This window comes from Equus przewalskii, chromosome 16 (assembly GCF_037783145.1).
Source record: "Equus przewalskii isolate Varuska chromosome 16, EquPr2, whole genome shotgun sequence".
Lineage (NCBI taxonomy): Eukaryota > Metazoa > Chordata > Mammalia > Perissodactyla > Equidae > Equus > Equus przewalskii.
This window is the reverse complement of record NC_091846.1, coordinates 10,284,195-10,310,820: the sequence shown is the minus strand read 5'-3', so window position 1 is coordinate 10,310,820 and position 26,626 is coordinate 10,284,195. Positions and strand designations below refer to the sequence as shown.

General features: G+C 43.4%; 1 long non-coding RNA gene across 1 annotated transcript; it reads right to left on the bottom strand.

The window, feature by feature from the left end:
* Nucleotides 1-10,352: 10,352 nt before the first annotated feature.
* Nucleotides 10,353-15,709, bottom strand: LOC139076422 (uncharacterized). The gene is made up of 3 exons (XR_011528026.1): nt 15,577-15,709; nt 12,803-12,998; nt 10,353-12,099 (listed from the first exon to the last, which is right to left on the bottom strand). It is a non-coding gene; the product is annotated as an uncharacterized lncRNA (long non-coding RNA).
* Between the last annotated feature and the right edge of the window lie 10,917 nt (nt 15,710-26,626).

Genomic DNA, 26,626 nt, shown 5'->3' with positions numbered 1-26,626 from the left:
GTGTGGGAAGTGGAGCCCTAAAGACGGCAGAGCACACTGTGTTTCAGTAGTAAACCTGCCCTGGCCTCCTTTCTTTCCACAGGACACAGAGATAAATGGCACATTACAAAGCTCCATAACTCACATTTTAAAGAGGATTACCTTTCACTTACTCTATCATATGATAAATGGACTTGCTGGGAGTTCTCCCTCCCAATCACAGGTTGAGATTTTCCTGGAACAAAGCGCACTCACGAGGATGCTCACTAATTCCTGGCGAGGCGCTGCTTGCCTCAGTGCCACTTTTGCCATCTGAAACACCAACTAAGGGGACAGCTTTCAATACAAAAAAATAAATCTCATAAACTCTAAGACTGTGATATGAAGAAGGAGCAAGCCATAGCTCTCTCTTCCTAGGGTTCACTCACCTTACGTCCAGATGCCACTCTCGTCCTGGCCCCTGCACGTGTGCCCTCCCCTGGGGCAGGAGTGGAGCAAGGAGTCACCTCTTCTGGTGCATTATGAATTATTGCAACATGATTAAAACAAGCTGGTAAATTTTAAAAGTCTTTTCTAAAGACTAAAGGAGAACATTAAGACATATGCATAAAACCATAGATAGCCAAATAATCGAATGAATAAGTTCCAAACAGATGGTTTCTGATCTTACAATAACTATACGTTCCGCCCAAAAGGCTAGACTGCATTCGTTCATTCCCCTGATAGTGAACGCCTGATAGCTGGCACGCCCACTGCTAGGCTTTGGGGCAGACACAAAGAAGCATAAAACGTGGCACTGGGCACAAGAGTTCACTGTCCAGTTAGGGAGACAAAAACATTCAGAAGTAATTTTACTGCCATGGGATAAATGCTATCTAGCACAGGGAGATGGGAACACTTTGGAACATAGGTGAAAACAAACTCTATCATGACCATGGGAGTTGGTCAGAAAGGGGGAAGTGACTTTTGTGCAGGGTCTTAAAGGAGAAACAGGAGGTTCCTGGGCTGAGAAAAAGAGGAAAGACACCCCAGGCCAAGGCAGCATGCACAAGGCACAGCAGCCCACAGAGTGTGGCAGATGAGGAGCGGCGGTGAGGTGGCACAGGCTTCTCCACCCCCCCAGCCTGCTGCCTCCCTCAGTGACCTAGAAGAGGCTTTCTGGGCATCCTATTCCTGACCAGCAGAAGCCAAGGGACAATTCCACTCTGCATTGTCTCGAGGCCCTCTCACATGGTTTCAAGAGGGCCATTCTTGGGGCTACCCCATGGCCAGTGGTTACCTCTGGCGCACTTCACTTCAGTGGCCCAGGCCCAGTTCCCAGGTGCAGACCTACACCACTCCATGGCAGCCATGCTGTGGCAGCAACCCACATACTAAATAGAGGAAGATCAGCACAGGTGTTTGCTCAGTGACAGTCTTCCTCAGCAAAAAAAGAAAGAAAAGAAGGCCATTCTCTTTGCACACAGAGAAATGGTCTTATGAATTATGAATGCCCTTAGGGATTACTTTCCAAACCTGAAACTAGGGCTAGGGTCTGCCAGCAGACTAGAATGTCTAAAACTGGGTCTCTAGGATATAAGGTCATTGTGATCACGAGACCTACGATTTAAATGTCTGCTAACGACACCCCACACCCCTGGAATCAGGGCACACCTGGTAACAGGAGAGCAGCCATTCACTTCACTTGATGCTTTAACCTTTAGGGAAGCAAGAGAGTCTTTATCCCCCATGGGAGAAGAGTGAAACGGGAGGAAAAGAGACAGCAAAAGCCTTCATCGCTCAGAGTAGATTCAGGGCCACTGCCTCCCGCTGCAGCAGTGCTCAGGAAGAACGCCGAGGACAGAAACAAGGCGGTCTCTCCAACACCCTAGAGGAGCTGGTCTCACCGTGCTTCCAAAGCTATTCAAAAATTATAGGTGAAATTGTTCCAGTAAATCAGACTCCAACCAAGAGTTTTACCCAAAGAGACTTAACCACGGGGTCTTACAGACTAACAGAACCCTTTGCCATTCGATTTTCTGTCCTTTTGAAGACATAGAGTGGTATAAAGTCTTCTCTGTAAAAAAGAGCTATCTCCTAGAAACTTCTGATCACAAATAGATTATCCACTGGGCTGTTTTGTTCTCCTTCCTAGAATCACATATCCTTCAGTTCTCAGGAAAGATCAGGAGTTGCTACTAACAGGCGTATCAACAGGAGCACCAGGAGGTGTCTACATTTGACTTTTATTAGGAATAAAAGGCGTGGGCCATGACTGTCCAGCAGCCTACACGAAATGTGTTGGTGTTTTTGGTGCTATTGCTAATAAGTAGTTTTTCCTTTTACAACAGCTGCTTTCAGATGTAGGATCCTAGTTAACAAGCTAAACAAAATGAGTAAAAAACTTTCATTTATCCATCAACAAACATGTCACAGAGTAACTGCAGGTGTGAGGCCCTCACGCGGCCTCCTGAGGTTGAGAAGAGAGATGCATTTTCCTGGAACAATCACAGTCTAGTTGAGAGGAACAGGATGCACATAAATAGCCACGAGCCCGGGTGGAAGACGGCAAGTACTTGAAGAAGCGTTTTAACAAAGTCTGACAGCAGTGCAGGGAGAAGGAAAGCACCTCCACGTGTGGGCCTCGAGAAGGCCTCACGCCCGGGGCAGTTGAACTGGGGGTTAAGGAGCACACAGACTCTCGGCAAATAGAGAAGGAGAGCCGGGCAAGCAGTGACATGGAAGCCAGGAGCTGTGCATTCAGAGACTGATCAGGAGTTCAGTCTGGCCAGTTTGGGCCACTTTGAGGAGGACCTTGAATGCCATACCTAGGAGACTGACCTTCCACTGAGTGTGGCAGTGAGGGCAGTGGAGACATGGGAAAGACATTTCAGCAGGTGGTGACAAAAATCTCCACTAGGAGACTGTAGCTGCCAAGGCCTGTCTTGTGTCCTAAGTCTGCAACCCCGTCAGAGGGCCCAGTACACAGTTGATGTGTGTTGGGTTCTGATTTAATGAAGGAGCTATGTTGTGAGCAAATTAATTCTGGATGGATTGGAAAAGGGATGCAAGACAAGAAAGTGGGTTTAAAAAAAAAACCATGAGAAAAGAAAAAAGAAAGGAAACTAACACGTGCTGAGCACATGCTATAGATAGGCACTCTGCCTGTTTCTTTCCAATATACTGTTTCATTTAACCCTCAAAAAAAGTATGAAAAGACTGTTCTTATGACTAATTTACAGATTAGTAAACTGTACCTCAGGCAAGTCAAACACCAACAGCTAGAGCTGCTTAAATGGCAGTTTCTTTCCATGAAATCATGTTTGGTTTTTCTCAAATGTTCTAGCAGCTTTTTTTTTTTTTGTATACTTTTTGGTGAGAAAGATTGGCCCTCAGCTGACATCTGTTGCCAATCTTCCTCTTTTTTTTCTTCTTTTTCACCCCAGCCCCAGATCATAGTTGAAGTCCTTCTAGTTCTTCTGTGTGGGATGCCACCACAGCATGGCTTGATAAACGATGTGTAGGTCCATGCCCAAGATCCAAACCAGTCAACCCAGGGCCGCTGAAGCAGAGGGCACAAACTTAACCGCTACGCCACTGGGCCGGCCCCTGAAATCATGTTCTTTAACTACAGTCACAGCAGCAGGAATAGCAGAGAAGGGACCACTGTGAAGGCATGACAGAGATTGATCAATAGTACTTATGAGTGAGTGGATATTGGTTGGAGCCAAGAGAGAGACCTCAGGAGACAGATGGAACAATTAACTAGAATGGAGATCTGCCAGAGGAATGAGTTTGTGGAGAAAAATGAAACATTATTATCTTTACTACTATTATAAATAGCTATACCTACACAGTATCAATAATGAACAGTAATTGCTAACATTTAATAAACATTTATTATCTAGCAGGCACTACACTGAGTGCTTTACATGCATTATTTCTTGTTAAATAATATTTCATGTAATTCTCCAAACAGCCTTATTCCTATTTCAGAGAGGTTAAGTACCTTGCCTAAGGACAGCGATTCTTACAGTGTGGTCCATGATCCTCCTAGGGGTCCCTGAGACTCTTTCAGGATGCCCAAGTTCACAAAGTCAAAACAATTTTTATAACAATACTAAAATACCTGCTTTTTTCTGTGTTGAATTTCCACCAATGGTGCAAAAGCCACCGTGGGTAAAAGTGTGCTTGCATTAGCACTGATCAAGGCAGGGGCAACAAACTACCCCTGCGGTGGAAACCACAGCACAGAGGGCTCTTCAAGAAGTTTTAAGAGTATAAAGGGGTTCTGAGACCAAGAATTTTGAAGACTGCCAGTTTAGGACATATAACTTGTAAATTGTGGGAGCCAGTACTCAAACCCTGGTCAATCTGATTCCAAAACCCTTTCTCTTACCCTGAATTACTCCCTGTTTAGTTTTAGATTTATTATATTTGAGGTGCCAAATTTCCAAGAATCCCACTTTGCCTTTCAGTCATCTAATTAAACCCTAATCATTAGGGATTTAAGATAATAATAAGTGTCAGTTAGATGGGCAAAGTTACGCTATGGGAACAAACAACCCGAAAATTTCAGTGGCTTAAACTTACAAAGGCTTTCTGGGTCATGCCAAGTCTGTTGCTGGCCCGGGCGACCCTCCAGGCCAGCTGTTCTCCATTGTCAGTGATCTGCAGTCTGGCTGCCATCTCAGCTCAGGTTCTCCTCCACAATCATTGTTGGAGGGGAAGAGCGTGGTAGAGAGCCAAGCACCATCCGTCAAATGCTTCCAGCGACAGGGACACAAGTCATCTCTGCTCGGGTTTCATTGCAGGGTGGGGAAGGTACAGTCCCCCTAGCCCAGATAGGGGAAGGCTGGATACTGCTGAGCCCATCTACCCTTCCTCTGCGCCTCCATCCTGAAACACCCTGTCCTCTGCTCTGAAGAGATCTGTGCTCGATGCTAGGGGGCATGAATAAGGTTGAGAACTTAGCCTCTGCCCTACAAGAACTCACAAAATATCTGCAAAGAAAAGAGGAAACTACAAACATGTCGCCTTATCTTTGTACAGCTCTTCACTGTTTACCAAGTCACCACACAATATTCACTGGACAGGGCAGTTAGAGGAGAAGTCCAGATGAATCGAAGAGTCTTGAGTGTTCTTGGGAGAAAGAAAACTCTGGCTTGGAAAATCAAGAATGGGTTCAGGGAGAAGGTGAGATTAGGAGAGAGGTCATGAAATGAGGGAAGGACCCAAAGTAGTAGAAATGGAACAGGGATGAAAAAACGAAGGAAAACAAAGTCTGTGAAGGAAGAGATTTTTGCGGAAGGCAAATAGACCAGTGTGGCTACAGTTTATCATGTGGGAAACTGTATTGCTAACACACAAAGACGACATCATGAGTAAGAAGACAGGGGAGGTGTCTAGAGAGGACAGTAGCAAGTCCGGGAGTGGAGCATAGGCCCTGGTCAGGGCTCAGGTCCCTGGTAGGAGAGAGTGCAGCTGGCCAGGCCTTTGGGAAAAGAGGCCACGGGGCCCTGAGGACGTCTTATTAATTGATCAGAGAAATGTTAGGCTTAGAGATATAGACATTGCTTATTTTAATTGAAGAAACTAGAACCAACACGTGATTCATGTCTCTTTTTTTCTAAAAATGTATCTCCTTTGTAATTTCCCAACTTCAATAACAATAAAATAGCTGTGGCATGATAATGTCTTACACAAATGAAAATACAATTTTCGGAGATAGCATTCTACCAGCTTTAAGTGGATGTTGGAATATCTTGCTTAAATTAAATTGTCGTGTTCTTTGTCAAGTAGGCAAGTCCTGTTTTTGTGTTTCCCTGCTTTGTACACCGACAGCCGCTTTTGGAGGGACACAGAGAAAAGAGAGGAAAGAAGCAAACACCAAATTTTAGATGCATGTTATGCCTCTGCTCAGGGAAGCTGCTGTGACTCATTGAAGAACTTGGGGGTTGACTGAGACTAGAGAAACTAAAGTGGGGTAGCGGTAATGGAAGAGAAGAGATTGCAAGGAGGAGCACCACAGGCATAGAATTTAAAGGACTTCCGAATGATTGATTGGAATCAGCATATTCTTTCTGTGATCCCCACAAGGTAACATCCCTTAGTCTGTTTAAATGTTTGAGGTTAAATCATAAAATATATAATGCTAGAACAGAGTAAGGAAGTTGAGGCAAGATGGTTGAGGCCTTGAATGGTAGGCTTACAAGGATGTCCTTTTTCTGATAGTCAGTAGGGAACCATCGTGTTGTTGACAGGCTGACACTCATCAAAGAAGTCCATTAAGAAGACACTGGTGGCAGAGTCCAAGACACACTGGGGTGAGTATAGATGGATGGCAGTGATGCGGGTTGAAGACTGTTGCAACAGTCCAGGCATAAGTCAATAAGGAGCTGAAGGAGAGTCATGGCTGCAGAATTAGAAAAAGAAAGTGAATGCAAGAGTTCTGATGAAGGATAGATCAAAAAGATTTAAGATTAACCAGAAGGCGTTAAAAATGATTCTGAAGTCTGGAATCTGAGTGGTTAACCATCGTTGTTAGAGAAGTGAGGGAGAAGAACATATTAATTTAAAATTTTCTGTATTAGACAAATTGCATTTGAGGTGAGGGTAGGCCACCTAAATACAAATGTTCGGTAAGCAGGTAGACATGAGGACTGGAGGTTAGAGAATAGTCAGAGATTGAAATACAGATTTGAAGTGATCCACAAAAGAATGGGAAAAAAATTCATTACAGTCACTAAGAGAAGAGGGAGAGTGGCTCTTGGCAGAACAGCAAGTTGGGGACACCATCTGGGGGCTACTAGATTTTTTTCCTTCTTGACACCAAATACTTGGTGTCTTTTCCAACAACACTTCTCCAACTCTCTGACACCAGCTGGGTGTACAACAATTCAATTCAATTCTGACGCTATCTACTCCAAATTAGTGTCAGATCAGTCCTACAGACTGCCCCCACTTCAGATGCCAGTGGCAAGCCTGGGGTCACTCATACTTCCGAACGACAGGCTATAAATTGAGGGTTCCCACAGCCTTCTCTATGGGTTCCATAATTTACTAGAACAGCTCACAGAACTCAGAAAGACACCTCGCTTACATTTACCAGTTTATTATATAGGATACAAATGAACAACCAGATAAAGAGCTACATATGGTGAGGGTCAAGAAAGCTCCCAAGCACAGGAGCTTCTGTCCCCATGGAGTCGGGGTTCACCACCCTTGTGGCATGCAGATGTATTTGACAACTTGGAAGCTCTCCAAATCTCATTATTTAGGGGGTTTTATGGAGGTTTTGTTACGTGGAAATGATTGATTAAATAATTGGCCATTAGCGATTAACTCAATCTCCAGGCTCCAGCCTCCATCTCTCCCCTCTCTGGAGGTTGGGGATCAGGGGGATGATGTTGAAAGCTCCAAGCTTCTAGTCAAGGCTTCACCTTTCTGGCAAGTGTCCCCATCCTGAAGCTATCTAGGAGCCCACCAAGAGTTACCTCATTAGAACAAAAGAAACACCTATCACACTTATCACTCAGGAAATCCCAAGGATTTTAGGAGCTCTGTGCCAGGAACCAAGGAAAAAGACCAAATATATTTTTATGATACCACATGGGCTGTCCTCATTTAAGGGCCAAAGGGAGGAAGAGAAGCAAGAGGCAAAGCGATCTGAGAGGTAGGAGGAAACCAGACAAGGCAGTGTCAGGGAGTTAAGACAGGGTCATTCCAGGAGACAAAAAGTAGACTTTTAGCTCTCCTTTGACTCTAGAATCTGAGCCCCTCTGGTACATTTGGGGAATTCCTCATTGTCTAAGGCGGAGCCTGATCACTTTCCCAGCCTCCCTTTCAGCTAGGAAGTGGGGGTATAACCTAGACAGAGTGCCAGCCAGATGCTCAGGCCTCAGGCTCTGAACAAGAAACTAGCGATGCTCCAGAGCACCCTCTGCAGTGAACAGTGGCAGCAGTGACAGGTACAGTCAGTGTTGGTGCCACCAACAATGTAAGCAGCAGATTCAGTGGATCAATCTCCAACATGATATGGGGACTTATTCCTGGCCTCTAGGCCTGGTTCCCTGTCCCTCCCCGACATCTAGGCCCCAAGCCCCCCAGATTGTTTGAGCTACCCAGTACGTTTCTGTTCCTTTTAAAATCAGCCAGACTGATTTCTGTTGCTTGCAACTAAGACCCATGACTAGTATAAAAAAGTTGCTGACAATGTCCAGTACTGCAGATTATTCAAGAAGGCGTTTGACTTGATGATTTGGCTATTTGAGATTTTAGACATATTTAGTAAAGGGAAAGAATGTTACTAGGAGTGGAATAGAGAGTGAGTTCAAAGATAATGCTTATTTAACCACATGTCTGAGATCAATATTGTGCTAACCAACAATATGGATTTGGTTATAGACAGCTGGAGGCCTCAGATTATAGTCCAATTTTTAAAAAATCTGAGGCCTTCTCTTGCTGGGGGCTACATTTTATATTTTAAGTGAGGCAGGAGAGTGTTTTGATTCTCATTCCTCCTTCCTCCAACAGAGGCAGACCCACTCTTAGCAACATAACCAAGAAGAGAATCCCACAGATTGATTCAAGGGGGCAATGGAAGGGTCTGCTTATCCAGAAGACCACTGTGTCTTTCTGTTTCCTCCCCCTCTCTCCTTCATATGGGGTACAACATGGGTTCTTGAACTTGGCATACTAAGTTCACACTCTGGTCTCTTCCTTCCCGCCATCAGTTCCACCTCTCTCTTTCCTCGCATGTCCCACCATGGATGCAGTGCTCTCTCCGGCCACACTACGTTTTGTAAAACTGTCATATATTCTTTCACACATGTGAGAAAAAACTGCACTGTTTTCTTTCTGACCAACATGGTCGCCCCGCTTTTCTGCCTGGTAAAATCACAGGCTTCCTCTCAGATTCAGATGGAATATTGGTTGTTCAGGGAGGTTGTCCTGTATCCTCCACACCTTGGATCAAATATTCCTGTTTCTGTTCTCCTCCAGCAGTGCCCTCTAAATGATTGATTATGCCCCATAGCTACCTATACCTATTTAGAAGTTATATGTGTGCCACTGTACCAATTACGTTTATCTAAAAACACACAAAAATAAAAAAATTTAAAATATGAGATAAAAAATATAAAGACAAGTTCTAATTTTTTCTTGTCCCCACCCCCACCCCCAGCCCAGGGTGCTCACCTTTTGTACATAACTCCATCATGTTCCTAGCATCTATGGCATTCTATTATAATTCTGTTTCGATACCCTGTCTCATTTGCCTTTGTATCCACATAATGCCTTACACAAAGTAGCTGCATATAGATATCTGTTGAATTAACCTATATAACATTATAAATTGTTTTTCGTACCGACAGTTTCAAGTTCCCCTAATCTCTCAGTGATGACAGATTGTAGAAACTGGTGTGTTGACCGACTTATCTGATCAACTGCAGCTTGAAAGTCCAGTGAATTGCTTTCCTTCACTTAAACTGTCCCCACACTCGTGCTCACTTAGGTTTTCTCTTCTCTCAGTCTTGGGTTTATGTCTTAGGGCACAAATGAATGTCAATCCAATCCCAGGTCTGGGGCTGTTAAAAATTCCAGATCTGGGTTTGTTCTTGAAATGAAGTTCTTGGACGCCACCATCTCAGCTAGGACGGGGTCATTAATTTGCAAATGTGAACGTCTCCCCAAACAAGCCAAAAGCCCAGTTATTCTTGCAAGTCTTCAATCAGAGGAAAAAAACAATAGGAATATAATTTAAATAGTCACGATTGCCATTTCTGAAAATTCTGTTCAAGTTTGGGCATTTAAGGCTCAGTGCTTTTTCTTATGAGAATTATCTGACTATGAAATACTTGTTAAAAAATGGGATTTTTAAAAAATACTGGTACCTTGTTGTCCTCTACAATGTTCACTCTAATTGTTTAAATTATACTGCTGATGGCCAAGCTTCGTAGGCAACAACATATTAATGTGTTAATAACTGAGTTTGTGAGTTCTACAAAGACAGCCCATGTGCTTGTGCCCGAGGGGGAGGTGGCTCCGTGAGTGCATCTTGACTCTACATAATGTTCTTTTTTTTTTTTTTAAGATTTTATTTTTTTCCTTTTTCTCCCCAAAGCCCCCAGGTCCATAGTTGCGTATTCTTAGTTGTGGGTCCTTCTAGTTGTGGCATGTGGGACGCTGCCTCAGCGTGGTTCTGTGAGCAGTGCCATGTCCACTCCCAGGATTCAAACCAACGAAACCCTGGGCCGCCTGCAGCAGAGTGCGCGAACTTAACCACTCAACCACGGGGCCGGCCCCCTCGTGGAATGTTCTATAGCTTCATTTCCCAGCTCCTTCCAATAACCCCCAAAACACACTCTTTTTTAAAAAAAGGTAATTTGAAATCGTTTCTATAAAGAGTCTTGACTGAACACTTATTCTTTATTTTGTTCTCAAAATATGGACAAGCTGTTAGGAATGCTGCTTTTGTTTGGGGAATCCTACAGATAAAGAAATTGATAGTAGATTGTATGCTGTATAAAGAGTCGTTTAGGGTTTGAGTTGGTGTTGGGGATAATAGACCACTCATTCATCCTTCCCTCTGGGCATTTATTCCTAAATGGCCTACACCCAAGGAAGTACCACTTGCGCATAACCCCTCTCGCTGGGCTATAGCTAAGCTGGATGTATACGGCTGAATACGGCAGAGGCCAGGAGGCTTAAGTGAAGCCTCTTTCTTCCTACTCCTTCCCTTCCAAATCTAACGTGGCTGGGTCTGTAGAGCAGGGCAAGTCCACTTGCCCAGACAATCAAACGGGCAGGAAAGACATGTTCCCTCAGGAGCAAGGGCCTGTGGAGGCAGAATGTAAAAAAGGAAGCGCCTCTTGTCAGTCCTGACCTTTAAGTCCAGTGACACAGCTCACTAGCAAAGTGCAGGCCAGAGCGTGTCTTGAATTCCATTCAGTCAGACCAGCAAGTTTTCCTTCTATGACAGCACTAAGAAAGTGGAACTGACTATAAGGATAAGTACGGGTTAAAAGTATCCATCCACTATGGGGAAGAAGGACTAACATGATGAGAACTTCTCAAAATTCCTCTTCCCCAGTGATGGTAATATTCAGTTCTGTGATTTGCTGGTGTTTTCTAAATTTTGTGGATTTGAGGTTATGTATCTGTCAGGTTAGGCTGCACCATGCTGCCATAACAAATGAACCCAAAGCTCTCAGAGGCTCACATAATAAAGATGTACTTCTCTCACACACTACATGCCTCTCAAGAGTCAGCCATAGTTCTGCTCCATGTCATTTTGATTCTAGGACCCAAGATAACAGAGCAGCCTTTGTCTGGGACATTGGGAGTTGCTGTAGCAGAAGGGGAAAAAGATACAGCAAACTATCCATAATTTTTGGTCACATTTCATTGCGCAGAGTAAGCTGCATGGCCACACATGAGGGAAGGGATGTGTCAACCTTTCTAGAACAGTCACCAAAAGCAGGACACCGAATATGGTTAAACCATATTACAATCTAATGAATGCTGTTACATTCTAATGTTTTATATTTACCCCAGAGAACTTTAGAAAAGTGAGATACAACGGAGACCTGGAAATGGAGAAATACAACTATGGAAGTGTTCTAGCCTCGGTTTTGCTTCATTGTCAAATAACTGAAAAAAAATAAGCTTATCTTTGTTCAAAATACATGTCCACGTTAGGGTGCTCTGCTCTATGGTGTCCTCACTCAGAGACCCAGGCCTCCACCCTATCATCTGCAACACAGTGGACCCACAACAGGGAAAGAGAACATGGTAATTTGCACACTCTGTCTTAAAGACCTTCATCAACACACTTGACACATGACACTTCTATTCTCATTCTGTTGACAAAGTAGATCAAATGGCCATGCCCAAACTTAAAGGGAAAGCACTATCCCACAATGTTTCTGGAAAGAGGAGAACCAAAGCACAGGTGACCCACCCAGTGACAACCACAGAAGGTACTGAAGGAGGTACACCAGTTGAAGGTGGCCCAGGCTGAGCAACTGAATAAAGAATCCGGAATCCGCCAAGCACCTGTGACTCCTCTGGCCAGATTGTGAAGAATAGGGAAAAATGAAAAACGTACCTCTTTTGTACGTCTCTCGAACTTTAACTTCTCTGTGGGAAAAAATGAAAGGGTTAAAATTTTATACATTGATGCAAAATTTGAGTTGTTTTATATAGTAGCATTGCATTGTCTGGGCTGGGTTCGTACCTGACACTCCCTCTGTAAACCTGCCAGGCAAACTTAGCTGGGCATGGAAATAGATTATTGATGACTTCTCAGCCTATTGTAGAGTGTGACCTGGGTATAACAATTAATGTCTTGTCCTGATCCAGCTTCAAGGCCTCTGGGAGCCACATTATAAAGGCCTTGAGGGGCTCAAATGCCCACATTACAGATTCTTGGAGGGGGAGGGGGTAGAAAGGATGGGGAGGATAATTCTGTGAAGAAGCCAGGGTCACCTTCTCCATTAGGCACAGTAGGCATAGTGTCTGGGGCCCACAATTCTTTTAGAGGCCCATGATAATGTTTTATGTTCTTTTAAAATCAGAAGAAAAAGATAACTTTTATGTCAAAGAAAATGTTTTAATATATAACGTGAATATATTCATCTTTTTACCATTGCAGTAGTAAAACATAATTTTTTTTTATGGAGGAAGGGCCTCATGAAGACAAAAGTACCTAAGGCCCAGGAAAGTCATAATGTGGTGCTAGAAGAGGCACCCAGGATTCTCCCCTAAACTTCTCTATGGAAAGCAATAGAAATATGGTTGAGCCAGTCATGATGGCCTAGTGGTTAAGGTTTGGAGCTCTCACCACTTTGGCGGCCCGGGTTTGCTTCCCAGTGGCGGGACCACACCACCCATCTGTCAGTTGCCATGCTGTGGCTGCGGCTCACATAGAAGGACCAGAATGACTTACAACTAGGATATACAACCATGCACTGGAGTTTTGGAGAGGGAAAAAGAAGAGCAAGATTGGCAATAGATGTTAGCTCAGGGTGAATCTTTCCCTGGAAAAAAAAAAGAAAGAAAGAAAAACAACTTAACAAAAACTATTCAAAAAAAAAAAGAAAGACATATGGTTGACTCAGCCTTATCAAATGCACTGAAATTAATAAGCCAAGAACACACATCAGGAAATTTTGGTCTCAAGGGGAAAATAGGGCTTCCCCCTGCTCCCCTCCCGGGTCACACCACGTGCAAGAGTAACAATAAGGACGTTCACAGTCTACACGATAATTTGGGGATCAAGAGATGGTGGAGCTTTCCTGGGTGGTGGAGTGTGATGCTAAGCCAGAGCAGGAAGTCTGCTTTTGGATTCTTCTCTTCCAATATGGTTGTCATTTGTTGGGCCTCGAGTTGTACCCAGTATGGTTCTTCCTTCTCCCTCCAAGGCCCCGGGGTGAGCGATTCAGCAAGTTCTACCCTGTGCCTCAAGGAGAAGCTGTTCTTTCTCTGGATTGCTCATCCTTGGTGTGCTCTTGCCCTTAGTCTCATCTTTCCTCCCTGTTCTCTCTCACCTGCACTAGTGCAAGAATGTCTGTTTCCACCCTTGCCCCCTGTAGCATAGACCTGGCTACACAGTATGGTAACCACAAGCCACGTAGGGCTATTAAGCACTTGAAATATGACTATTCTGAATTAAGAGGTGCTGTAAAAGTAAAATACGTGATAGATTTTGAAGATTTAGTAATAAAAAAATGTATAAACTATCTCACTAAAAATTTTTAAATTGATTACATGTACCGTTAATAATTTAGATATAGTAGGTTAAATTACATATGTTAAAATTATTTCCACCTGTTTCTTTTTACTTTTTAATGTGGCTACCAGAAAACTTTTTAAATTACGTGTATGACTCATGTTTATGGCTCACATTGTATTTCTGTGAGACAACGCTGCTCCACACTCCATGTGGCACCTAGAATGACCCTTTGACTGTCTTGAATATCACATCTCTCCTCCACTCAGAGCTCCCCAATAGCTTCGCATTTCACTCAGAGGCAAACAAAAGACCTTACTGTGGCCTATAAGGCCTTAGATGATCTCAGATGACCCCAACTACCCCTCTGACCCCCTCTCCTATCACTCTTGCCTTTGACACTCCATTCAGGGCACGTTAGCTTCCTTGCCACTCGCTGCACAAGCCAACCATGCTTCTACCCCAGGGCCTTTGCATGGGGTTTTCCCTCTGCTCACAATTTTTACCCCCTGATACTTTTACGTCACTCCCTCACTTTCTTCAGATCTCTGCTCACTGTTCACCACCCTATTTAAAGTAGGAGTGCACACACGCACACACATACACACACTTCCCTGTACCACCTGTTCCCTCCTTACTCTGCTTTAGCCTTCTCCATAGTGCTTACCACAAGTGTCCTTTCTGTGGTTTGTGTTGGTCTCTCTCTATTAGAATGTCAGCTCCATGAAGGCAAGGATTCTTGTCTGTACTGTCTACTGCTGAAGAACAAGTGCCTAGAACAGTGTCTGGCATGTTGTAGACACTCAATGAATGTTTGTTGAATGAATATCAGAGTGGTAAATGGTGGATCCAAGGAGGAAAAAGTTCGGGAGGCCCCTCAAGTCTGCTGCTAGCCTAAGCAAAGGAATCTCCTTCCCCATCAATAGATTTCTACCCTGGAGGCGAGGTCAAAGCCTCACAGAAATGGGGCGCCCTTGGCCTGACTTTGTTCTCTCCAGAAACTCAAGGAGGTGGCCATGGCAGGACAGGACCAGGGACCCTGGGTGCATCCAAATATTATCAACCCTGACACAGCTCACAGAAATCTCTTTTTAGTGTGTGTCCTTTTTCTTTCTTTCTTTTTTTAGCACAACTAAAACAGAAAACAGTACTTTTAAATCCTTAGGTAAAATTAAAAGAAAGCTAAGAAATCCAAATAGCATAAAACCAATTATCATAGGGGCTGCGCTGCGATCCTACAATAACTGGAGTCGAGTCATGGATTGATTCAATTTTCAAGCACAAGGCCTGGCTTCCTCTGGCTCCAGCTTTCATCTGTCTCCGGGTCACATATGCTCCGGACATCACCTCATTTCCCATTATGTAGTGTACTCCTGAACAGTATCCTCAATTCAGGGAGAAACTGGAAGGTCAACTTTTCTTGTTACAAACGCTTGCTTTCTAGAGGCCTCTAGTTCACAGTTTATAGTCACTCTAAATGCAGTGCTTCCAGTTCTTCTGGTCTGTCCCCTCCTCTGCCCCAGCTGGCTTTGAGATTCATCTCTGTGGGCTCTTCCCACCCCTACCAGACTCAAGGCAGCCCCTCTGGCAAGATGTAGCAGCTTGGTCTCAACTAACAGGGAAACGAGGATCTGAAGGCTGAAGGCCCCAGGTGGTAGGAGAGCCTCTAGGAACTCAGCCTCATTGGCTGAGAGCAGCTCCAGACCCTCAGGGCCCCTTCCCCCGCGAGGCTCAGGACCTGCTCCGTGTGAGATCAGACAGGAGTACCATCCCCACCTATACTCCTGAAGCCTCACCCCAGACCATCCCCACAAGTCACCCAGCCCCAGATATTAACCTGCGCCTCTAAGAGAATGGAAATTCTGTTCCATTCTTCAGGAACTTACCTGTTAGGCATTTTGTGGCTTAGGATGTGCCTGAAGAAAGAGAAGGAGTACTAAAAGGCACTTTGTTCTGTTTTCTTCTGGTGCCTCTGCCCACACCCACTACCTTTGTCACTCCCAGTTGCCAGCCAACGCCACCTACGCCGTGCCTCTTCACTCTCCCTCCCCTTGTAATCAAGCAAGGACTTGACCTGGCTTCACCACTTACCCGTTGCCCTTCAGGAAATTACTTAATCCAGCTGAGCCTTACTCTCATTTGTAAAATGAGGATGAACCTATTTCAGAGGGACCTTGGGAGGTTATCTGGAAAACGTGCGTTGCTGATGCCCACGCCCTCTCCTCTTCCCAGTTGTAAGTGCTACAACAACCTGGAGCTGCAGGGCCTGACTTTGCCCCCATGTGAGGAAGGCCCATGACAGAAGGAAGGCAACACAGAGCAGAGCTCAGCTGAGAGACGGATAAAGACAGAGCAAGTCCCAATGAGCCCATTTGAGCCCCCAGATATGGCTGAGCATAAACCAGATGCACTCCAAAACTGCCAAGTTATGGGAATCAATGAATTCTCTTTTTTTGTTTTGTTTCATTGCTTAGTTGGTCTTTTGTTGCCTGCAACTGCAAAAGCCCAAACTAAAACACTGCTTTTCTGCTACGCCCTGGCTCTTAACTTTGGCAGCTTTGGATATTTTCATGAGTCTCTGGCTCCCCTGGGTGGCAAAGAGAATAAATTCACATTTCTAGGATTCCTACTCTGCATAAGCATTCTCATTTCTGCAATTCATTTACACTTCGACTCCTCTATATACTCTATAAGAGTATACTTGGGTTTACTCTTAGCCCACAAATGCTTTGACAGACTTCTTTTTCAGGGACCGCCTGCTCTCCCAGCTGTGGTGGTGCTGTGCCTGCAGAAACCCGGTCAGATCCCCTCACTGGTCCTGTTTGGAGTGGCCACTGGGTTTGGGTCAGTGGTAGAGCGAGTGGCCTGAGTCAGGGGCAGCGCGTCACCCTCTTCCAGAAGCAGGCAGGACACAAAGAACCATGTTGATATTATTAGAAGTTTTTGCCAACCAACTGTGCGAACCAGCCCAGACTCCATCATGCTTTTAAAAGCCCTGGCCATGTGAATTGGGCTCATCCAGATTACACTGAATGAGGAAACTGCAGAATTTAAAAACAATTCAAGCTGATAGACATTTTCATTTTGCAGTTTGTAAGGACACATTTTAAAAAACAAAGGTTTGGCCATATTGTTTTTATTTTATGATGATCCACTTCCTGGAAAGCCATGGCTATTGCAAAAGTTAACAAGTCTTTGGATCCTTGCCAACCTTTTACTGCTCAGAGACAAACTGAAAACATATCTCTAGTATGCGCCACTCTGTTGGGCTTACATTTTTACATAATTGTTGCTCATTCCTTGTTTAGATCTTTGCACTTTGGAAACACTAACCTGCTGGTCCTTTCAGGTGTCCTTACAGGTTCATCTCCTGTGTATTTCCATACCCCGGCAGAAATATGGAGTGCCCTCCATCCTCCTCACCTCAGCTCAGGTGTCAACTCCTTATCCCCCCTCGGCCCAGGCTGGGCTAGGTGTCCCACTTCTGTTTCCAATAGAGTTCTCTGCGTAGCATTATCATTATAATGACTACACTGGATAATTATCTGTTTATGGCTCGTGTTCCCTGCTAGACTTAGAAGCTTGAGGTGTGGTCTTTATCTCTTTTTTCTTTAAACCAAGTGCTTCCCAGCACACGGCTTGGCCCAAAGTTTATTAAATCAATATGTGAATTAAAAGGACAGGAGAAGATAAAATAGCATTTGTTGAGGACCTACTGACTTGATACCTTATAACACTGTGGTAAGAATTTAACAAGAGAGTATAAGTAAATGAGCTGGAGACGTAACTAGTACAAAGTGGACATGTTTGTTGAGTGAATGATGGTGGATCCACATTCTGAAGATGAAAATGCTGAGGCTCAGAGAGTTTAAGCTACTTCCTGGAGTCACAGAGTTACAGTGAGAGAGTTGACATTTGAGCATGGCTATCTCTGGTCCCTAAGCCCTTGGCTTCCCCTATACCTCTCTGTAGCCTTCCACTTGCACCTCTCTATATCCCTTGCCCCAGCAGGTAGGCATTTTTTTGTCGATAATCATCTTTGAATCAACTGTAACACTTTTACAGAATGGCCTTCCATGGGAGGAATCCCACAAATATTTGTTGGATGAATGGATGAATGACTAGATTTGGGGAAACCTTCAGTGCTGAACAAATAAACGTGGCTGACTAGTCCATTTAGCGCATGATACTGTATTATTCCTTTGGAAAATGTACTAATATCACTGTAGTGATCCACTAATCAGAAATATAATGTGTTATAAAATAACATTAGGGAAAGGGCCTTAAGAACAATGTAATAGAAATAAAGGTAAAGAAAATAAAGTTAATCTTTCCAGGACAGTGACAAAGTTAAAACCTGCGGTATTCAGAATATTCTTAAGAATCTCTCACAACAGAAAGGAGGCTTTTTTTTTCTTTTAAAGAAAAAATATTTTATTTTTCCTTTTCCTTCCCAAAGCCCCCCAGTACATAGTTGTATATTTTTAGTTGTGGGTCCTTCTAGTTGTGGCATGTGGGACGCCGCCTCAGCATGGCCTGATGAGCTGTGCCACATCCGTGCCCAGGATCCGAACAGGCAAAACCCTGGGCTGCCAAAGCCGAGCGCACAAACTTAACCACTCGGCCACAGGCCAGCCCCAGAAAGGAGGCACTTCAGCTTCCCTGCTAAAATTCAATCCTCTGATTTTGGATTACCTGCAAAGATATCAGCACAGATCCATCTAACATTCTGAAGTCTGCACAGTGTTGATTATCTACACAATCATGTAATACGAGCAGCACACTGTGAAAGATGAGGATAAGAAAACAGTTTCATGTTGTCTTACTGGGAGAGGATGATGAGGGGGATGAAGTTAATTGGAGTTGTCCTAGGTGACAGATTATGTAATCAAGGCAAGAACAATAACTGCTGCTTATTGTGCTCCCTTTTTGTGGTAGGCACTTTGCTTATGTCGTATCATTTAATTAATCGGTCTCCATAATACCACGATGCAGTAGGATTTCCTTTTCACCTTTAAGATTTCCCAGAGGTTAGGTAATTTGCCCGAGAGGTTGCAGATGCCAGGATTTACCCCCACATCCATCTGACTCCAGAAACAGAGTCTAGTGCATGGTCTTCTAATTCTTACAGCAACACTGAATCCACAGCCCGGCTGGCCAGGCCCTGAACCCTGCTGTGGTTCTAAGAGCTGCTTCCCCTTCAGTTCCCTGAGGGCAAGAACATGGGCTCTTCCTTATCTTATCCCCAGGATGAGGCGAAGGCCTTGCACACAGAAGGTGCTCATCCACTGCAGATGAAGCCAAGGGCTACCCTGTATAAGCAAAGTGCAGAGTTGACTAGTTAAGAAAAAATACTGCATGATTTCACTCATATGTGGAAGATAAACAAACACATGGATAAAGAGAACAGATTAGTGGTTACCAGAGGGGAAGGTGGGTTGGGGGTGGGTGAAAGGGGTAAAGGGGCACATAGGTATGATGATGGATAAAAATTAGACTACCGGTGGTGATCATGATGCAGTCTATACAGAAACTGATAAATAGTAATGTACAGCCAAAATTACACAGTTATAAACCATTATGATCTCAATAAAATAACTGAAAGAAAAACCCCCCAAAAACACAAAAAAACTATTTCAAGCTGAAGGCTAATAGGCATTTCCCTTCTGTAATCTGTAAGAACAGCCAGCCCCGGTGGTCTAGTCGGCAAGATTCCATGCTCTTGGGACGGGCCGGTGGCGCAGCAGTTAAGTTTGCACATTCCACTTCGGTGGCCCGCGGTTCACTGGTTTGGATCCCAGGTGCAGACATGGCACCACTTGGCAAGCCATGCTGTGGCAGGGATCCCACATATAAAAAAGTAGAGGAAGATGGGCACGGATGTTAGCTCAGGGCCAGTCTTCCTCAGCAAAAAGAGAAGGATTGGCAGCAGATGTTAGCTCAGGGCTAATCTTCCTCAAAAAAAAAAAGATTCCATGCTCTCATCACCGAGGCCCAAGTTTGTTTCCTGGTCAGGGAACCACACCACCCATCTGTCAGTTGTCATACTGTGGTGGCTGCATGTTGCTGTAATGCTGAAAGCTATGCCAGTGGGATTTCAAATGCCAGCAGGTCACCCACGTAGACAGCTTTCAGCCAAGCTTCCAGACTCAGACAGACTAGGAAGAAAGACCTGGCACCCACTTCCAGAAAACCCTGTGAATGGCAGCAGAGCATTGTCTGATATAGCACTTGAAGGTGAGAGGATGGCCCAAAAGATTGGGCAAGGTTCTGCCCTGCTGTACACGGGATAACTAGGAATCGAAATCGACTCAATGCCACTGAAAACAAAGTCTGTAAGGACATATTTAAAAGCACAAAGGTTTGATGATATTGGTTTTATTTTATCATGATTAATTTCCTAGAGACCCACTGCTATTGAAAAAAGTCAACAGGTACTTGAAATCCTTCTTGAAAACAGCCCAGGGCTCCTCAATACTAGTTTCCCTCCCCACCACTCCTGCCGAGCACCCCTACATTTCCTTACTCATGAACACACTTCACTCTGCCCAGGGAAGAGATCTGATTCTGTTCAAGGACAAATGTGATCCTCAAGGACATGTCATAGGTTACAGTAGTAAGGGTGGGGCTGTACTATCAAGAAACAAAGTCCTTTTCTTTCATCTCTGCCCCCAAGAGTAATAAGGCTAGAATACACTTGCTCCTCTTTAAGAAGCATCAATGCCATTGGAAGACCAAGCAAGGCCAGCGCATGGCCAGAGGTTTGCTCTAGGAGAGAGGGGCATTTTTTCACTTCCTTGCGGCTGATGATGTGCGGCAGGACTGGGGTTGCCTTCCACTGGTTAGGCCTCTCAGCCCTTGGAAAGCCAATGAAGAATCAGATAGGAACAGAATATGTATACAGTGTGTAAGAACCTTAGCAGAGGTGGTCAGGGACTTGCATTCTGGGACATTTAGGAGACACAACCAGTAGCAAATGAGGAGGCTGGAGACAGGAAGAGAAAGGCAGAGGTCAGGAGCTAAAGATAGACTTTCCTGACTTTTTGCCCTGGGCTGACCCTGTTCTCTCCCTTCAGAGACAAAAAGGAAGAATTTATACTCTCAAAAACAAAAAAAGGTTGATAAATGGTGAACTCCTCAGAAGAGAGCCTTTGCAAGTATAAAATAAAATGCAACAACATATTTACGTATTTTTGTTACCGAGCCCTCAGGGATTGGTGACCGGCATGTGAGTCCTTTTGCCAGGAGCCGCTCGCGCCAATAGAAGAGACCAGGTTTGGAAAAGCAGAGCAGAAACGTTACTCGTCGATCAACAAACGGAGGAGGCAAAACTCGTGCTCTAAAACACCTCTCTGAAGGGAAGGTGAGCAGGGTTCTTGAGGGATGTGAAGGGGGCGGGGTCTCCACGTCATCGCTGGGGGCGGGGGCATCTGGGGCATGCACAGATCTTCCCTTCTTGCGCAAGGCACCTTTTGCACACCTTTCCTTTTGTGCATGGCAGTTTTTGTGCATAGCACCCCATCACCATCTTGGACCTCTGTGGTTTGGACCAGTTCTGCAGTTTGGCCTTCTGGCAGTGTTCTGCCTTGGTTTCTATTTAAGCCAGCACAACTTAAAAACAAAGAACTAGACATGGAAATTGTTTTACGGACTTCTCTGGGTGAAGCTTTTTTTTAATGAAAATAATTTATAAACTTCCTCAGGAAAAACAGACTTAACATTTCACAATTTAAATACATAGCTGGTTTCAGGGCCATTAGTCAGCATTATCAGCTTCCTAACGGTAATTGTGTTTTTCCCTCTCCAGGAGGTCGAAGGGACACATCTTCTCCACTGCTTTACTCCTTTCTCCTAACATACCTTAAACCTTATGTTTGCTGATGTAGAAAGCATTTGGAAGGCATGTGCAATTATTTTGGAGTGCCTCATCATTCAGAATTGGCAAGAATACCCTTTTCGCTGTTTCTCCTTTATGTTGGGGAATTAAATAAAGTAACTTTAATTTGCATGACTCTTAGTTCTCATGTCTCTCTTTTCCACATTATCTAGTTTCCCACCACTAGACAACTGAGCCTTTGTGATTATATCCGTCCCTGCCAAGATTTGACGTTGCAAGCAGGTAGACAGCTCTCTCGAAGTGTTTAGAAGGAGGGATTTCATTTCACTTGGCACAAATGAGGTAAGAACAGTCTGACTCGCCCAATAAAAATAAATCCTGAATATCTTACTTATTATACCACTCTCACCCTCCTCAGTGGATTATTAATTCATTTGGGTAACTAAATACATCCTTCGTTCCAAGAACTTAAAGTGCCACCCAACGATGGCATCCATAATAATGCTAACATTTCTGGAGCTCAGATACATTCTGGTTTCACAATCCATCTGACTCATAAAAAATACACCGACACTTTGGTGGCTGTTTCCCCACTAAAATGAAGGTGCTTCCTTTCAACGTGGCAAATTCAAACAGTCTGTACTGAAATGACTCATCTTTATGTACAAGGACTTTGAATTTACCCCATTACAGTTCAGAACAGAGAAGTCACAGGAGACTAACTCTCCCTCCCTTTCCTTTTCCTCACATGTGCTGAAGAAACAAAGAAAAGAGGAATCTACTTCTGGCATACGAATTTAGTTTTTAGGGTGAAAAATCAGAATATTATGTAGGGCAACAGTGATCCTAGTTATCCAAATACTAAATTTCTTTCTTTTTTCTACTATAATAGAATGGTTAAGGTAACCATAAATGTAAGAATCAGTAATTTTCAATATCTGTGTATGCATTCTAATTAATAGTTCATAAATAAGGAAACTAATGCAAAGAAAAGTGGTTAGTTCTATATACATATCTGGAGGAAATAATTTATAATCATAAAAAGACTTCACAACCACAGTTAAAATTAACTCCTTGGGATGGGCAGGACACATTTCCACCATAGCAGGCATGTCCTGTAGCTAAATGAGAGACACGCCATCCCTCCTCACTTATTGGATCGAACATAGCCTGGAGTTGTCTGACTCATTCATAGCCAGGTTATCTTTCTTCCCAGCTCTTAGCCTCCGTGGGTCAGAAATCAAACATTACTCTAACTTCTTTCCAAAACATGTCCTAAGACTATGCCCTTTTTATGCCCATTAAGCTTAAATAAAATCTTACAGATATTACAGCAGTCGTTCTCAATCAAGGACTTTTTTTTTTTTTTTCTTTTGCTGCTACTGGCATCTAGTTGGTAAAGACCTTGGGTGCTGCTAAACATCCTACCGTACACAGGACAACCTCCACACAAGAATTATCTGACCTAATGTGTCAACAGTGCCAAAGTTGAGAAACCCTGCATTAGAGGAAAGCTGATAAATGTCTCTTTTTCCCAAGAAGTTTATGATATAGTTTTATTATTTAATCATTCACCAAATATTTATTGAGCATCTGCAAGGCATGGTGAAGAAGAAAAACAAGGTCACCGCCTTCCTGAGCCATACAATTCCAAGAGAGGAAATAAGTAAGTAAGTAAATAAATAAATGAGTTAATTGCAGATTGCGGTATATATTGTAAAGGAAATAAATGGGTAACGTTAGAGAGTAACTGGGAAGTGCTTTAGATAATATGGTCAAGGAAGACTTACCTTTCCAAGGAAATCAGAATGTTTTTGGCAGCAATTAAACTCCCAATTCAAGCTGGCTTAAGCAGTAAGGAAATGTAAGGTTCACATAACTTAAATCTGGAGGTAGGATGGGTCTCAGCATTGGCTTAAGCCCTGGGCTCCAACTTCTCTTCAACTCTGAATGCCAGCTTTCTTTTCAGGATAGTAGCAAACATGCTGTGCATTCTTGGTCTCATAAGGACAGTGTCCCCGAGGAAGCAGAAGGAGGTGGGGGGGGGGGGTGGGAAGGCAAGAGATGTAACTCACATCCCAGCATTCTAAGTGACAGTCCTGAGAGTCACCTCTCTTTGATTGGGCTGCATAGGCCATGTGCCTACCCCTGAACCAATTACGTGGCCAAAGGGAATGGAATGTGCTGATTGGCTTAAGTCAAACAGTGATGACCCTTGGCCTTAGGTCTGGCACCAGCTACTCCTTGATAAGTGAAACAACCCTGGGTATATCTTTACGGAGGGTGATGTGCTCCCTGTTTGGCATCCAGAAACTTCCTCTTCGGGAGATGAGATTTAAACTGAGCCTTGAAGGATGAGAAGCAACTGGCCTAGCCAAGAGCCCAAGGAAGAGCTTTCTAGGCAGAGAGAACAAGCACAAAAGCCTTGGCGTGCCAAAGGAGGTCAGGGTGCTCCAGGGGAAGGGGTTCACAGTGAGCCTGGAGGGGTGGATATGAACATTATCTTATAATTTGAGCTTTTGATAATCACGTTTGTTATAAACTATGATGACCCTTTTTAGGTTAGAAGGAAAAACATATACTCTTTGTTTCCTTCAGGATTTTTCCATGCATTCCTATTTTTAGGTGATCATTCTTTCTAAGATAACTTAAAACCTGGACAAAATAGATTTTTAAATCGAACGGATTAACTTTTAAAGAATAAATTTCAAGTTAATATACAAAAAGAAAAAAATCCTTTAGAAAGCAAATTTTGAAAGAGGCTCACATGGACAAGATTTCAGATATTTTAGCATTCAGATGTACTGGCATTATAGAGAAGGTATACAAAATACACCCTGATTTAGAAGAATTTTTATACCCCTTCTGTAACTTCTAGCACCCAGCACCATGCTGAATACAGAGAAGGCCACAAAAATACTGATTGACACCAGAAGTTGAAGGTCGTGAGCATTTTCATGTTTATTATTCTAACTACATGTCCACTCTTTTGCCCATCTCTTCTTTCCAAGGGAGCCTGTCACAGCTTTTTACATCTATTGCACATTATCTCTTTGAATGGCACTTTTTTTTGGTGAGGAAGATTGGCCCTGAGCTAACATCTGTTGCCAATCTTCCTCTTTTTGCTTCAGGAAGATTGTCCTGGAGCTAGTACCTCTGCCCATCTTTCTCTATTTTGTTTGTGGGACGTTGCCACAGCATGGCTTGATGAGCAGTGTGTAGGTCTGTGCCAGGGTCCAAACCTGTGAAGTCCAGACCGCTGAGGCAGAGCATGTGAATTTAACCATTATGCCACGGGGCCAGCCCCTTGAATAGCTTTTTGTTTGGGCTTTTCTTATTTTTGCATTTTTGTTTTATTACTGTTGTTCTTTGGAAGCTGTCTTGGCTTCCAATTTTGAGGACTCTAAACAAGTATAGGGAAAAACCCAACAATTGCAATGGTAGCTTCTAGAAGACTTAGGACAGTCCTTAATTTCATTTTAAAATTTCTGACACCAAGAGAAGTACTGTGAGAAACTGTGTCTGTATTAAAAATGTAATAATCAAAATAAAGTAATAAAATGTAATAAAGTACTAAAAATGATACGGATTCTAATTAGATAAATGCAGTAGTTCATATGACCCCCTACTCACTCACCTGTTCCAATAAATAGTTAAGGTGGACTGACTGAATAAAAGCGGGCTTCAAAAATGTACAACTCAGCATCCACAGCAGTTTGACTTGAGATAGAAGTTCTGGTACTGGCTTTTTCTTGAATGATATCACTACAATTTATTGAATGTTTACTACCATACTAGATGTTTTATTTATATCTAATCCTTCCAAACTCCCAGCAAGATATGTATTAACTCCATTTTACAGATGAGGAAACTGAGGCCCAAAGAAGAATTTGAAGATTACACAGATATCACATAACAATGACATATGTTTAGTGCCTTTACATACATTTTCAATCATTACATACACCCTATGAAGTGGAACACAGGAAGCCTTAGTAATTATCTCAAGGTCACACAGCTGGCAAATTAATAAGAAGTATATATGTATAGCCAAGATCAAGCCCATGAAGTCTAACTCGAGGATGCCTGGTGCTCTTACAAGCTGTGCTATAAACTATATTACTATTGCATCAGGATTTGAACCTGATCCATATCTATCTGGCTTCAAAGACCAAGAACTATTCCTTTCTGCCCAAGTTTCCTCGTATAAAAGGTGAGAAGCAAACCAAAAAAAAAATCTCAAAGTTCTATTTCTGTGCAAAAATGCTATGATTCCACGGATTTTAATATAGGGTTTTGATATACAAAAAAGCTGGGGGTAGGGAGGGGAAGAAGTTTTTGTAAGGCAAAACAAAAGTAACTATAGCTGACTATGTTTTCAAATTTAAGAATACGATCACCTTTAGATAGCTGCAATTATCGTCTCCATGTTACAGGCGAGTTAACTGAAGCATTTGAAGGTTAAATAGCTTGTCTCTGGGCCCGGCCAACCATCAAAAAGCGCACACAATTTACCTTCCAGCCTTGTCTCTGTGTGAATCCCCTAAGAATTGCTATGGTCTTGAGGAGTTAGATTTTTGTTAACTTTGGGTCACGATTCCTAAGTTTTCCAGTTACCCCCGTTTGCACCGTGCTTGAATTTCCACGTGCCCAAGGGAGAGTGAGCAGGGAGACATCGGGCAAACTTAGAAAGGACACAGAGGGCACAAAAGCCCTGCTAACAGCGGCAGAGTTCCACCTTTTCTTCTTTTTATGCTTGTCCCTTTACTGAAAATAGGTTAATCGGGACATCGCCCTTCAGGGAAAGAAACAAAAGCTGCTTCCGATCAAACAAGCAGCAGAACTTATCTCAGGATTTACCGCCAGGAGGTAGGAGGTCGGCTCGAGACAGACCTATCAAAAATAAGCAGAAAACAGGACCATAGAGAGCTTTCCACATGACGTCACCTCTAAAAGTCACTTTCTTAAAAAAAAAAATCCTCAGACATTTTATTCCACAACATAATATCCTGTCGATGAATACAAGACCATTTAACACAAACTCTGTTTACCATTAGCGGTTTAAACAGAAATTCCTTCTCCTAATTCATAATTCACCA